This window comes from Ovis canadensis, chromosome 19 (assembly GCF_042477335.2).
Source record: "Ovis canadensis isolate MfBH-ARS-UI-01 breed Bighorn chromosome 19, ARS-UI_OviCan_v2, whole genome shotgun sequence".
Taxonomy (NCBI): domain Eukaryota; kingdom Metazoa; phylum Chordata; class Mammalia; order Artiodactyla; family Bovidae; genus Ovis; species Ovis canadensis.
In genome coordinates this window covers 21,263,409-21,279,685 of record NC_091263.1, presented here as the reverse complement: position 1 = coordinate 21,279,685, position 16,277 = coordinate 21,263,409, and the positions used below count along the sequence as shown (strand labels likewise).

General features: G+C 42.1%; 1 non-coding gene across 1 annotated transcript; it reads left to right on the top strand.

Moving 5' to 3' along the window:
* The first annotated feature begins 2,007 nt into the window (after positions 1 to 2,007).
* On the top strand, positions 2,008 to 2,080 carry TRNAG-CCC (transfer RNA glycine (anticodon CCC)). The gene has a single exon. It is a non-coding gene; the product is annotated as a tRNA-Gly (tRNA).
* Positions 2,081 to 16,277: the final 14,197 nt, after the last annotated feature.

The following is a 16,277-nucleotide window of genomic DNA, read 5'->3' as shown; positions in this document are numbered from 1 at the left end:
ACCAGGGACTGAAACCCCCCACTCCCGCCCACCAGTCCCAGCAGTGAAAGGGCAGAACCCTAACCACTGGACTACCAGGGAATTCTCCAATGTCAAGTAGTCCTGTTGGGAAAATGTTTCTCACCAGCTGGGCCTGGAGCTGGGCTGAGAGTAGGGAAACACTAATTAAGGCCGTTCCCCCAAAACAGAGCGGGACCCTGTGGTCCTTGCCCCTGTTCCACCTCATGTCCTTTGCCTGCCTTTTGTCTGTGGAAAACTTTAGTCAAATAATAAGTTTAATCAGAGATGTGAGAAATGCGGGAACAAAGGAAAACAGTCAAAGGAGACCAAATAATAATGCAGTGATTAAGCAAAGTCAAGGACTTTAGTTCTTTCTCCAGGGCTATAGATAACATTCTGAGCCATATCCTGTGAGCTGTCTTATAGATACCAAAACACCAGGTGGAGAAGTTAACTCTACGATGACCAGACCGTACCCAGGACATGAGCTGCCACAATTCTGAGAACTGGCCTCAAAGAAATGGGAACAAATGGACCCTGGAACTGAAGATTAACTGTACCTAAAGCAAGAGGACGCTGGTCAGACCATCGATGACCAGTTTCAAGATGACTGTCAGAGATGACTGTGCTGTTTCTGCATGGAACCCCCACCCCTGCACTCTGGGTATAAAAGCTCTTGCCCCACAGGTTGCCTGGGGATCAAGGGATGAAGGAGAGAGTCAGCTTTGGGACAGATGTCCACCCTCCCCCCTTCCCCAGTTGCCAGCATCTGAAATAAAGCAAACTGGGTGGCTTAGCTGGGAAAGGCTACCCACTCCAGTATCCTGGCCTGGAGAATTCCATGGACTGTATAGTCTATGGGGTTGCAAAGAGTTGGACACGACTGAGCAACTTTCACTTCTTTTCTTTCCTTTCCACCAACCTGGCCTGTTTATTGGCTTTTGAGCGGCAAGCAGCTGGACCCCACACACCTTTCAGTGACACCTTTGAACCCTGGAAATCACTGGTTTTGAAAGGAAAGACACTCAGCCTTTTTGCCATTTTTTCAAGCAGGTTGACAGAGTGATTTCAACTCAGTTCTTCCTTTCTTCATATGGTTGAACCAAGTCTGGGTTCTAATAGAGACTAAACAGACACGTTTGTCTCTCTTGCTAGTGAGCAGTCAATATTTGCAGTATCTAAGGACTGCATACCGCAAGCAAATGCCAGAGGCTTGGACCTACTTTGGACATGAACAAAAGCTGGCCCATTTTAACTATTGCTGGCCCCTTGATCTCCCTGAGCCTTATCTGAGAGGCAGGTGTGTAGTCAGAAGCACAGATTCTGAAGCCAGAACACCTGGCTTTGCATCCTAGATCCGTCATTTCTAGCTGTGTGGCGTTTGGCAACTAACTTAAACTCTCTGTGCCCTGGATTCCTCATATATATAGACATACACACATAAACACACACACACACACACACACACACACACACGTATGAATAACTGAGGGCTTCCCAGGTGATGCTAGTGGTAAAGAACCCACCTGCCAATGCAGGGAGACGTAAGAAACGCAGGTTCAATCCCCGGGTTGGGAAGATCCCAGGAGGAGGGCACACCAACCCACTCCAGTGTTCTTGCCTGGAGAATCCCATGAATAGAGGAGCCTGGCAGACTACAGTCCATGGGGTCGCAAAGAGTAGGACGTGACTGAAGTGATTTAGCATGCATGTTTGTGTAACTGAATCACTTTATTGTTACCTTGAAATACTGTAAATCGACTGTACTTTAATAAAGAAAAAAGAAATCCCTGACCTCTGGAGCTGACATTCTAGTGCTGTTGGTTGTAGACTCAGAGGTCTACTTACCACGAAGGTCACGGCCACAAGCCCCTCTATTGCACAGGCCCTTCCAAAAGCTCAGTGGGGGTCCTACCAATGCCTTTCCATTTCTTGCCTAATTTTGTATTCATAATTGTATGTTTTCTCTCTTCAAGAGGACCCTCAAAACTGCAAAAGCCTGGGACTTCCCTGGTGGTCCAGTGGTTAAGATTCTGTGCTCCCAATGCAGGGGGCCCAGGTTCGATCCCGGGTCAGGGAACTAGATCCCACACACAGCCCAACTAAGAGCTCGCACGCCACAAGCAAAGATCCCACACTCGCCAACAAAGATTGAGTATCCTGCAGGCCGCAGCTAAGACCTGTGTGGCCAAAAATAAATATATATGAGAAAAGACTAGTACCTGAACCTAATATTCTTCTCTACAGTGGCCTGGATCTAGCATCCAAGCCAGAGACAACCCATATTTGTCAAAATATCATGTAACAAGTATTCAGGTGTTTTTTTTTTTTCCTCTCACAACGTACCTACTACTCAGGTATCTGCAATACACATGCAAATATAATTTCTAACCTGCCCCAGTGGAGTGGCATGTTTAGACGGCAAACAAGACTTTGCTCTTTCTAAATGCCTCTGTACACAGAGCATGCGCAGCCCACCTCACCCCCACCCCCAACAGCTGATTTGGGAAAACACGTATTTGTCAATAGGCACAGCCATTAAGAACCCACGCAGAAAATTTACTTTATAGGTTCTAGGTCCCTCTTGAAAAATGTTTGCTTTTTCAACTGGGAATATCTAAGCAAGTAGATTTTATTTTAAATGTGGACCATTTTTCTTTGAAAGAAGAATAAAGTTTATTAGAGCGAGGTGGGGGTGGGGAATCACTGAGAGTACAGCAAGCCGGCTTCCTGATAATGGGGGAGAGGAACTCTCAGATGGGGGTCTTTAGTCTGCTTTAATAGCTGGGGACAAAGCAATGGGATGGGGTCTTGCGAGTTGTTTGCTGATTGGATGAGGCACATAAACATTCTGTATATGAGGCAGGAGAAGAGTAGGACAAACACCTTTCCTTACGTAGGGTAGGAGGGGGCCAGGCCTCCAAACTTCCACAATGGTTACAGCAGGCAGGAAGGTCCATAAGAATCTTGTTTTTTTCTGTTGCTGAATTTCGAGACCCTTCATGCTCATGTTGTTCTTTTCTCTTCAAGGCACCGCAAGAGCCACTGTAATCAGGACTGCCCCCAGGATGTGGGCCATTTTTAAAGTCTTCATGGATTTTGCAATATTTGGTGTTTTGGCCCTGAGGCATGTAGGGTCTTAGCTCCCCAGCCAGGGATCCAACCCGCACTTCCTGAACTAGAAGGCGAAGTCTTAACCACTGGACCACCAGGGAAGTCACCTAAGCAGGTAGATTTTAAATAGTTGGTTTCATATCAGTTATCTTGTGCTATTTATTGCCATTATGGAAAAAAAAAAAAGTGTAAAACAGAGTTCCCTGTCATATAGATTTCTGGGGGGAATTACAAGCAAAATTGATTTACTCTTTAAGCCAGACAGCATATATAATCACCTGCTGTTGTTAGGACTTGCAGTTTTAAAAACTTCTGGGAAAATAGCAATGGGTGAAAAAGGAAAGATTTGGATGAGAGCTTTCAAATAATGAGTCCATTGGCTTTGGTGCATTAACTTTGATATTAAACTACTATATAGATAGCACACTTGTTCCAGGAATTAATTATATTTAACCTTCTCCATGTATCCAAATGCCCACACAACTTTCAAAAATTGTGCTGGGCAATCTTGCTTTTAAAAATGCCTTTCAAGTGTTGGGGGTCAGGACAGATTGCAAGCTTGGGACTGACATGCATATATTGCTGTATTTAAAATAGATAACCAACAAGGATCTATTCTGTAACACATGGATTCTGCTTAATACTCTGCAATAACCTAAATGGGAAAAGAATAGATGCATGTATATGTTTAACTGAATCATTCTGCTATACACCTGAAACTAACAAAACATCGTTAATCAACCTGTTCCCCCTAATTCTACTGCAGGTCACGCTGGGTCTAGGTGTCTCCCTACAGAGACAGTTGTTTACTGGAGGATTAACTACCAGTCACCAACGGACCAATATTTCCTATTGAGTTAGACTGACTAAGCCCATTGCTAAGGATTTCATTCTATTTACTGAATCATGCTGGAGCCCATTAGCTAATCAGCAACTGGCCATTAGTATGCTGGGGAAGAAATAAATGAGAGTTACAACCATATCCCAAGCAGAGGAAAACAAAGGAGATGAACGTGACCAAAAGCCAGGGAGTGTGTCAAGCACAGGCGTGATCCCAGAAACTGTTTTTATCTTTCACGTTGGCTGCACTGGCTAGTCATTGCCTCTTTGGGCTTCTCTAGTTGCAGCACCCAGCCTTAGTGGTCCTGACTGGGGATCAAACCCGTGTCCCCTGAGTTGGAAGGTGGACTCTTAACCACTGGACCACGAGGCAAGACCTTGTTTTTTTTAATTTGAAGTATAGTTGATTTACAATGTGGTGTTAGTTTCTGGTGTATAGCAAAGTGATTCAGATCTACATACATATATGTTCACCTGTGAATATAAAAGGAATGTATATGTAATATACATACATATTCTTCTCCATCAGGGTTCATTACAGAATACTGAATATGGTCCCCTGTGCTACACAGTGCTACCTTGCCACTCAGAATCTCTTTATTTAACAGCATCTGTTACTGGGACTTCCCTGGCAGCCCAGTGGTTAAGGCTCTGCGATTCCACTTCAGGGGGTGTGGGTTTGATCACTGGCTGGGGAACTAAGATCGCACATGCCAAGTGGTGCTGCCAAATATATAAATAAGTAAAGTATACCTGGTGGCTCAGACAGTAAAGAATCTGCCCGCGATGCAGGAGACCTGGGTTCGATCCCTGGGTCAGGAAGACTCTCCGGGGAAGGGAATGGCTACCCATTCTAGTATTCTTGCTTGGAGAATTCCATGGACAGAGGAGCCTGGCGAATTAGAGCTCATGGGGTCACAAACACTTGGACACAACTGACTGACTAACACACTCACACACAAGCATATCTGGATGTTAAAAAAATCCAACAACCAAAGTTTGGAAGAAATGCAATCTACCCTACAGTCAAAAATTATTAAGCTCTTTCAATATTTTCAGTAATATCACAGCTGGATACATAAAATTATTTATAGTGTATGAGAGCTGTGACTGGAGAATGATATATTTTGATCTTAAAAAAATAAAAATGATGCTTTATGAAGTTTTAATAACTATTTAATCCTTTATGAAAAAATGTAGACTGCTTGGGGAAAAGCATGCGAAGATTCAGTTTTAATTCAGTAGTTTGCTTTTATTTATCAGAGTAGTAGAAATAGTTTTGATGTATAAATTTATTCCCATGCTGAAGTTATTCCCAAAACATAAAGTTCAAGACCACTAAAAATGGAATAAGGTTTCCCTCTGATAATGAGGAATACTCAGGAACATTTTCACTGGGTAATTTGAGTCTTAGAGCTATTCAAGAAAAGTCTAAGTTTCCCTCCCCAAATTATTAAAGCAATAAAAATTTATTATATCATATTCTATCAAGTAAAGAAATGACAGAAATGAAAATTAGTTCTTCCTTATTCCACTCTCCAGAAGTAACAATCATTTTCACTTTCAAGTTAAGTGGGATTTTTTTTAAGTGGGATTTTTAAAAAACAAATCTTTAAAGCTTAAAGCATTATGCTTTGTGCACAAAAGTGAAAAAAATTAGTAAGAGCAATGCAGAGATACTTTTTCCAAGGGGCAATTTCTCTTTTTCTTCTTGATGGCATAAAAATCAATTTCCAATCAGAAAGCTAAGATATAGTGATCCAAAAAAGATCACTTCTTTTTAAAATTTTTTATTTTGAAATTGTTATAGTCTTGTTATGGACTAAATATTTGCTTCACCAAAATTCATATATTGAAGCCATAATCCCCAATGTGATAGCTTTAGAAGGTAAGTTAGGTCATGAGACTGGAACCTTCATAGATGGGATTAGTGGCGTAAGAGGCCAGACAGCGGGCTTGTGGCCTATCTGCTGCATAAGGATACAACCCAAGGGAGGCCTCTCACAGACCCAGATCATGCCAGCCCTGTGATTTCAGAGTTCCAGCCTCCTGAGCTGTAAGAAATAAATTTCTGCTATATACAAGCCACCTGAACTAAGAAAAGTCTCAGAAGAAGTTGCAAAAATAGGAGAGAGAGGAACTCCCTTGGTGGTAAGAATCTGCCTGCCAGCATAGGAGACACAGGTTCAATCCCTGGTTTGGAAAGATCTCACATGCCTCAGAGCAACTAAACCGATAAGCCTGTGCTCTAAAGCCCGCGCTCCACAAGAGAAGCCACTGCAATGAGAAGTCCCTGCACCGCAAGAAGAGAGCAGCCCCCGTTCACGCAGCTAGAGACAGCGAGCACGGCAGTGAAGACCCAGCACAGCCAGAAGTAAACCAACAATTTAAAAAACAGTTCAGAAGTACCAGGCACCCTTCCCCAAGCTGCCCCTCAAAGTTATGTCTGACGTAACTATGGTGTACTATCCAAACCAGGAAATTGACTAGGTCATTTCTTTTTGAAACACCCAGTATTTTGGGGGAAATCCTGCCATAAATATGATGAGGCCTATTGGATTTTTTATATTCAAATAAAATTATTCTTCAAGGTATCTATACAGTAGAAGGACCCAGTAGCCACCATCACTATTATATGTAACCCGACATCGAGTCACTGTCCTAGATAGACGTCAATGCGGAATATTTCAAGGGCTTTGATGGACAATGTATTGGTTTAAATATCATGTTTAAATAAGCTGAGGACTTGCCCTGCACTCCAGTGGTTAAGACTCCGCCTTCCAATGCAGGGGGTGAGGATTCAACCCCTGGTCAGGGAACTAAGGTCCTATATGCCTCAAAGTGTGGCCAAAAATGAAAAAAATAAGTTGAGTTTAAAGTAATAAAGGATACTGATGGAACAAATACATTTTATCCTTAGTGGTTATGAGACTGGAAATGTATTTTTCTTTAAAGTACTATTTAAATGCATCAAATATACTTTGGAACTGCTTCAGATGGGAGTAAATGGCATACACAATCGCAGAACTTAACTGCACCAACATTTTAGGTATTAACAGAGAAGCCTGCCTCCCAGGCCACGTTGAGCATTAGCTCCTCAAAAGCACTGTTTAAATTTACTTTGGAAACACCTACATTTGGTGCGTCTTTTCCTTCATTCTTGAGGGTGCCTCTAGGAAAATCCAAGAACACAAATAATAAGGTAATGTGGGTGTTCCCAAGTACAGTTTCATAGTTAGTAAGCAGATGGTTCGGGACTTGGAAAGCATGATGACAGTATATTTTTATACGCCAGAACTACCAAACAGGAGAACACAGCAGGTCAGAGGAGTTTTTAAGATTAAAAAAAAAAATCAATTTACTTATTCAAGAAATACTTACTGATGGTCATCTGGTAGGCAGGCACAGGCCTGGGCACTGGATACATGATGCTGGATTAACCTTTTATTTTTCAAATTCACAAACTTTTCCATCGACCCCTCTGGTAGGATCTGAAGAAAGTGGAAGTATCAGTTGCCCAGTTGTGTCTGACTCTTTGTGACCACACCGACGGTAACCCCCCAGGCTCCTCTGTCTGAGGAATTCGCCAGGCAAGAATACTGGAGTGGGATGCTATCCTCTTCTCCAGGGGTTCTTCCCAACCCAGGGATCTAGAAAGCACCAAAATCAAAACTTGCAAAAGGGGTGTGAGGTCACTGGGAAAAAATTCTAGAGATAAAAGTGGAGTACTTTCTAAAGAGATCCTGAATATGTGATATTCTTCATGTCTTAGAGAATAATATATGGAAAAATAGTCACACAAAGATTGTGGATGGACTGACAAGCGGTTCAGAAAAATAAGACTACAGTTGTAAATTTTATTACTCATATATATATATCTACATACATGGTGTGTATATATGTGTAATATGTATCATATATACACATGATATATATGCATGAATCAACAAATATATTCTCCTACATAAATGCAAGAGGGATATATGATAAAATCTATGTCTAAATAAGTTTATTTAAAAGGCCAAAGAAATCCAGAAAGAAAAGAACATCTTTTTCAACGAATGGTGTTGAAACAATGGATATCTATAAGAAAACAAAAATGAATCCCAACCCCTACTTCATACCACATACAAAAACTAATTGTATGGTTGAAAAATTTCAAAATAAAGTGATGGAAATAAAATATGTCTAAAACAGCTCTTAGAAGAAAAGTTATGACCAACCTAGACAGCATATTAAAAAGCAGAGACATTACTTTGCCCACAAAGATCCATCTAGTCAAGGCTATGGTTTTTCCAGTAGTCGTGTATGGATGTGAGAGTTGGACTATAAAGAAAGGTGAGCGCTGAAGAATTGATGCTTTTGAACTGTGGTGTTGGAGAAGACTCTTGAGAGTCCCTTGGACTGCAAGGAGATCCAACCAGTCAATCCTAAAGGAAATCAGTCCTGAATATTCATTGAAAGGACTGATACTGAAGCTGAAACTCCAATACTTTGGCCACTTGATATGAAGAACTGACGCATTTGAAAAGACCCTGATGCTGGGAAAGATTGAAGGCAGGCAAAGAAGGGGACAACAGAGGATGAGATGGTTGGATGGCTTCACTGACTCAATGGCCATGAGTTTGAGTAAACTTCGGGAGTTGGTGATGGACAGGGAGGCCTGGCATGTGGCACTCCATAGGGTCTCAAAGAGTTGGACATGACTGAGCGACTGAACTGAACTGAACTGAAAACAGCTCTATCAATCAATACAAAATAAAAATTCCAAGTGGTAAGGAGTCAGTGTCTCCTAATTTCATTGACAGGGCTTTTATTTTCTTTCTCAATTGTATATATGATAATAATGTATCTTACACTTCACAGAATTTCAGATTTGAAGAAATATAGTCATTTCTAGGGTGGAGGAAAATATACTCCTCTCTCCCTTGGGGGACGTGAATCTTAAGAGTGTATGGTGTTAAGTGCTATAATGGTGGTGGGTGGTAGGAGTACACCCCTAAAGTAAGCCTTACGTTTTTGAGCCTTACAGTTAATATTGGGCATTCATATTATAGTTGCAATGAATCATGCTGCTGCTGCTGCTGCTGAGTTGCTTCAGTCATGTCCAACTCTGTGCGACCCCTGAGATGGCAGCCCACCAGGCTCCCCCAACCCTGGGACTCTCTAGGCAAGAACACTGGAGTGGGTTGCCATTTCCTTCGCCAATGCATGAAAGTGAAAAGTGAAAGTGAAGTCGCTCAGTCGTGTCTGATTCTTAGTGACTCCATGGACTGAAGCCCACCAGGCTCCTCCATCCGTGGGATTTTCCAGGCAAGAGTACCGGAGTGAGGTGCCATTGCCTTGTAATTTCTTAACTGTCTTGCAAGTAGGTCACATGATGAGCCCAATGTACATTAGTGAATGAATGAACAGATAAAGTAGCTAGGGCCCACATCAATAAAAAGTCTACAAACAAGAAATGCTGGAGAGGGTGAGGAGAAAAGGGGACCCTCCCTATACTGTTAGAATGCAAGTTGGAGCAGCCACTATGGAGAACAGTACGAAGGTTCCTCAAAAAACTACAAATATAACTACTATATTATTCAGCAACACCACTCCTGGGCATATATTCAGACAAAAGTATAATTCAAAGAGATACATGCACCCCTATGTTCACAGCAGCACTATTTACAATAGCCAAGACACAGAAGCAACCTAGATGTCCGTCGACAGACGAATAGATGGAGACATGGTGCAATACACAGTAGGCTAGTGCTCGGCCATAAATAAAATAAAATGACATCCGCAGCAACATGGATGAACCCAGATGATCATTCTAAGGGAAGTACGTCAGATAAAGACAAATATTGTCTAATGTCACTTATACACAGAATCTAAAATATAATACAAAATGACATATCTACAAAACAAAAACAGACACACAGATATAGAGAACAGATGTGGTTGCCAAGGTGGATGGGGTAGGGGAGGGAGGGATTGAGAGTTTGAGGTTAGCAGATGCAAACTCTTGTATACAGGATGGATAATCAAGAAGGTCCTACTGTACAATTCAATACCCTGCGACAAACCGTAATGAAAAAGAATATGAAGATACATTTGCTGTACAGTCACTTTGCTGTACAGAAAAAAAAATAAACACAACATTACAAATCGACTATACCTTGACATTTTTAAAAAAGAAACCAGGACCCAGAAATTAAGTATCTTAACCTAAGATCATCCAGTGAGTAAGGGCTCTAAGACTTGGTTCTTCTGACAGCTCTTCCTCCTAAACCATTTATCTTTGACTGACTTCCCTAAAAGCAGAGCTGGAGCTGAGGATGTCCTGTGCCTGTGATTTATTGAGGTTGTTATCTCAGGAAAAACCTGTAAGAGATGAAGGGAGGCAGGATAGGGCCAGGGACTAAAGGCCCATGAAGATGAGAGTTCAGCCAAAGTCCAGCCTCAGCCTGCTCACAGAAACCCTGGAGCCACAGCATCCACCTTGGGGCAGGGGAGCTGGGCTTGTTTATTTAAACTACATCAGCCTGTTCATGGCTTGTGTGGGGGGCACCCACCTTCTCATGCAGGGGGCAGGCATCTCTGAGCCAAAAGTTAGCTGCAGCTAGAGAACAGGGGTGCCAGCGAGGAAAGGGAATTTGGATAGGGCTACACAGCCTCCACCTACCAGTGGGAGGAATGCTCTCTTTAAGATTCAAAAGAATATTCAGTGGTACAATGGAATACTGTGTGTGTGTCAGTTGCTCAGTTGTGTCTGACTCTTTGTGACCCCATGGACTGCAGCCTGCCAGGTTCCTCTGTCCATGGAATTCTCCAGGCAAGAATACTGGAGTGGGTTACCATGCCCTTCTCCAACAATGGAATACTACTCAGCCATAAAAAAGAACAAGACTTTTGCCATTTGCAGCAACATGGATGCAACTAGAGATGATCATACTAAGTGAAGGAAGTCAGATGAAGAAAGACGAATACTGTGTGATATCACTTACATGTGGAATCTAAAAAATACAGCAACCTAGTGGATGTAACAAAACAGAAGCAGTTCACAGTTTGTATGGAAATACAAAAAACCTCGAATAGCCAAAGCAATCTTGAGAAAGAAGAATGGAACTGGAGGAATCAACCTGCCTGACTTCAGGCTCTACTACAAAGCCACAGTCATCAAGACAGTATGGTACTGGCACAAAGACAGAAATATAGATCAGTGGAACAAAATAGAAAGCCCAGAGATAAATCCACGCACCTATGGACACCTTATCTTTGACAAAGGAGGCAAGAATATACAATGGATTGAAGACAATCTCTTTAACAAGTGGTGCTGGGAAAACTGGTCAACCACTTGTAAAAGAATGAAACTAGATCACTTTCTAACACCATTCACAAAAATAAACTCAAAATGGATTAAAGATCTAAACGTAAGACCAGAAACTATAAAACTACTAGAGGAGAACATAACACTCTCCGACATACATCACAGCAGGATTCTCTATGACCCACCTCCCAGAACACTGGAAATAAAAGCAAAAATAAACAAATGGGACCTAATTAAAATTAAAAGCTTCTGCACAACAAAGGAAACTCTAAGCAAGGTGAAAAGACAGCCTTCGGAATGGGAGAAAATAATAGCAAATCAAGCAACTGACAAACAACTTATCTCAGAAATATACAAGCAGCTCCTGCAGCTCAATTCCAGGAAAATAAATGACCCAGTCAAAAAATGGGCCACAGAACTAAATAGACATTTCTCCAAAGAAGACATATGGATGGCTAACAAACACATGAGGAGATGCTCAACATCACTCATTATCAGAGAAATGCAAATCAAAACCACAATAAGGTACCATTTCACGCCAGTCAGAATGGCTGCTATCCAAAAGTCTACAAGCAATAAATGCTGGAGAGGGTGTGGAGAGAAGGGAACCCTCTTACACTGTTGGTGGGAATGAAAACTAGTACAGCCACTATGGAGAACAGTGTGGAGATTCCTTAAAAAACTGGAAATAGAACTGCTTTATGAGCAATCCCACTGCTGGGCATACACACCGAGGAAACCAGAATTGAAAGAGACACGTGTACCCCAATGTTCATCACAGCACTGTTTATAATAGCCAGGACATGGAAGCAACCTAGATGTCCATCAGCAGATGAATGGATAAGAAAGCTGTGGTACATATACACAATGGAGTATTACTCAGCCATTAAAAAGAATACATTTGAATCAATTCTAATGAGGTGGATGAAACTGGAGCCTATTATACAGAGTGAAGTAAGCCAGAAAGAAAAACATCAATACAGTATACTAACACATATATATGGAATTTAGAAAGATGGTAACGATAACCCTGTATGCAAGATAGCAAAAGAGACACAGATGTATAGAACGGACTTTTGGACTCTGTGGGAGAGGGAGAGGGTGGGATGATTTGGGAGAATGGCATTGAAACATGTATAATATCATATAAGAAACGAATTGCTGTCGGGAGCCACGTTAGGCATTACTGGCAAAATGGAGGCACGGCCCTAAACCCCCTCATTTTGTTCTGTAGGCACAGACCTGGAATGAAGGAGTGAGGTTTTGTGATTCTGACTTGTTTTTTCCTTTCCTAGGCTGAGTTGACTGAAGAGAATGCTCAAGGTGCATATTGTTTTTGAGAGGAGCATGAGAAGGCATAAAGCCTTCTGCAGCTGTGCTCAAAGAATAATTCATAAAGTTAATCATCGACATTTGTTCAAGGACTTTTGCAGAAGAGTGTTCCAGGGTGAGCACAGAGGCTGCAGCTTGAGACCATGGGAGGGATTGCTATCTGAAGCCTATTTGTGAGGAAGGTGTTTATGGCAAAAGAGTTTGATGAATTTAGGGCTTAGGAATAATTAAAATAGTTAGAAGCTAAAGACTTCAGGAATGTTGTAATGTTGGCACATTCTACTATAGCTTATAGACATTAGGGACTTTAGAGATATTATTAGCTAGAAGCCCTGTCTAAGAAATACTGAGCTTAGGATACTAGGGGCAAACAGGACTTAGAAAGATGAGAATTAAACTGAGGAATGCGCTATGCAGCCCAGACATTAGCATGAGTTACAGTGTATTCACAAGGACACATGAGAAGAAGTAGATAAGAGGATCGCTGAGGAAGGAACTCCTTTTGAGGGGCAACAATGATTTTTGGAGAAAAATAAACCTAGGTCAATGGGAACTAAAAATATCAAACCTCTGGCCTAATGCTTTTGTAAAAGTATAAAAGAGAATCATAAGCTTGAAATAAACAGGCAGTCCAAGAAAACTGAGAGGCTGCCTCAGTTTCTCGCTGACACCACTCACCCCTTCAGGTTGAATCCCTGGCTGCTGGAGCTGGACTCTGGCAAATCGCCAGTCCACGTTCGATGCAGGATATAGGATGCTTGGGGCTGGTGCACTGGGATGACCCAGAGGGATGGTAAGGGGGGGGAGGTGGGAGGGGGGTTCAGGATGGCAAACACGTGTATACCCGTGGTGGATTCATGTTGATGTATGGCAAAACCAATACAATATTGTAAAGTAATTAGCCTCCAATTACAATAAATAAATTTAAATTAAAAATAAATAAATAAATAAAATAAAAAACACAACAACCTAGTGGATGTAACAGAAAAGAAGCAGAGTCACAGATTCAGAGAACAAACATGGTTACCAGCTGGGGGAGGGGTAATATAGGAGTTGGGGAGCAGGACAATCAAACCCTTGGATATGTTAGGCTCAAGGATGTATTGTACAACATGGGGAATATAGCCAATATCTGTAATAACTGTAAATGGAGTGTGACCTTTAAACACAGAATAAAAAAAAAGACTCGAGGAGAGGAGGCCTGATTTAGCCCGCATGGGTTACCCCTGGCTTTGTACTTTGGTCATGAAGAGTTAAGACATGAGTTTGGGGGATTTTCTTGATGGTCCAGTGGTTAAGACCTGCACTTCCACTGCAGGGGGCAAAGGTCCAACCTCTGGTCAGGGACCTATGATCCCAAATGCCATGAGATATGGCCAAGAGGTTGAAAAAAAAAGATAAAGTCTGAGCCTGGCCAGTGCTGCATCTTCCTTTTAAGAATGACAGCTACACAGGACGTCAGCACTCCCCAGACTGCCTGCTCCCCGTCCTCCCCCTTCGTCCTCCCCCTCCTCCTCTTCCTCCTCCTCCCTCCTCCCTACTTGTCTCCCCTCCCCCTCCTCTTCTTCTTCTCTGCCTTGTCTTTCTTTTTAAATTACCAAGTGACTAAGTGCCAAGCACAACCACTAAATGAGGTGCTAAGTATGAATATTATCCCCTAGTTGGCGCTGCCCCCATTTTACATCCCTTGGATTTCCTGACCACTTCCCTGCACACAAGCTCCCTAGTCTAATTCTCTTGGTGGCCTGTCCTCTGCCTGGCAGTTTACAGACCTTCCCCAGGAGCCCTTAATCCTTGAGGCCCTGAGGCCACAGAACCGGGTCCCACCATCTACTTTCCCTGTGGGTTTCTGCTGGAAACACTTACAAATACATAACTTTCACACGAATCCTACTCTTCAGGTCTATTTATGAGAAATTCAACCTAAAACATTCCTACTTTACAGTCAGGGAAACTAAGAAGTAAGTTGTCCAAGCTATTAATTTAAAAAAAAGTGATAACACTGAGATTGAAACCTGGCCCTCTCCTGATTCTCAGATCCACATACCAACCATTATATCCAATGTGGCTTCATGAATCCAGGTCCTCATTGACATCTGGATCTCTGCGGAGAAGGCCAGTTCTGGACAAAACGCTGCTAGGAAGGGGTCAGCCATGCCAAGCCAGTCACCTCTTTATCCAGGGTATGTTAAACTTAGTTCTTTAAAGTTAGTTTGTTAAAGTTAGTTGAATAGACCGTGCTATCTGTCCTCAACTCTGCTCCCCTCTGCCTGCAAAACTCAGAACATTTTCCAATATCCAGCTACCAATGTCCAAATCCTGGCGATGATAAACTTTTCACTGTGCCATAATCAAAGGAGAAAAATAGTCAATGTGTCAGAAATCAACACGACATTGTAAAGCAATTATCCTTCAATTATAAATAAATACATCTAAAAAGCAAAACACACAAAAAATGTCAATGTGGTAAATTTTGTTCGATGCCAAACATATTCATTTTAAGAAGCTTTTTTTTTTTTTTTCATTTTTGGCCACACCTTGAAGCATGTGGGATCTTAGTTCCCTGACCAGGGATGAAACCCCTGCCCCTGCAGTGGAAGTGCAGTGTCTTAACCACTGAACCACCAGGGAAGTCCCCAGATATATTCAATTTAAAAGACTCTACTCTGGGGTGATGTCTTTCCTTCATTTTGCGGGGTAGGAGGTGGGGAGGAGCCTCTGGACCTATGAGATCTTAGTTCCCCAACCAGGGACTGAACCCAGGCCCTTGGCAGTGAGAGCATGGAATCCTAACCGTTGGACTGCCAGGGAATTCCCTTCTGACATTTTTAATGTTCAAATATCTTCTTTTGTACAAGATAATAGTAAAAACAGATAGATGCTGATTTTTTAGAAAGTGGTCTAATGTAGCAAGATTAAAGTTGGCAACTCTGTAACTACAGATTTTTTTTTAAGGTGATGGTGGGTGGGTTGGGGGGCAATTTTATTCATCTTGAAATCCAGTTGTCTAGAGGTTAGTATGTTGGGGAATGTACCAGGACCCACAGGTGTCAGGAAATTTTCTTATTTCAGCAGAATTCCTTCTTAATCATGACCACCAGCGTTAACCGGGATTCTCTTGATAGCAAGTGACAGAAACCCAATGAGCTCAGATACAAGGGGATTTTGCAAGGCTTTCATTATTTCAAGAAGGTGCTGGTAGACTTCAAAGATTGGAACTAAGCACTCAAAAACCACTGTAACTAGGAGTTTAGGATTAACGGATACACCCTACTACACTAATCATAAAACAGGTGAACAGCAAGGTCCTACTGTACACACAGGGAATGCTCCTCAATATCTTGGAGTAACCTGTGACAGAAAATATACATGCACACATACATGGGGATAACTGAACCCGTTTGCTGCGTACTTGCAACTAAACGATACTGTACATTAACTAGACTTCAATTAAAAAAAATCTGCTGTGACTCTCCACGTTCCCGAGTATAAGAGCTGTGTACGGTCACAAAACAAACCACCTCAAAAACCAGCAGATTAAACAATAACAGTAGGGCTTCCCTGGCGGTCCAGCGGTTAAGACACTGCTTCCCACTGCAGGGGCAAGGGTTCTACCCTATGTTGGGGAACTAAGATCCTGAATGTCACGGGGTGCCATCAAAAAACAGGAAAAAAA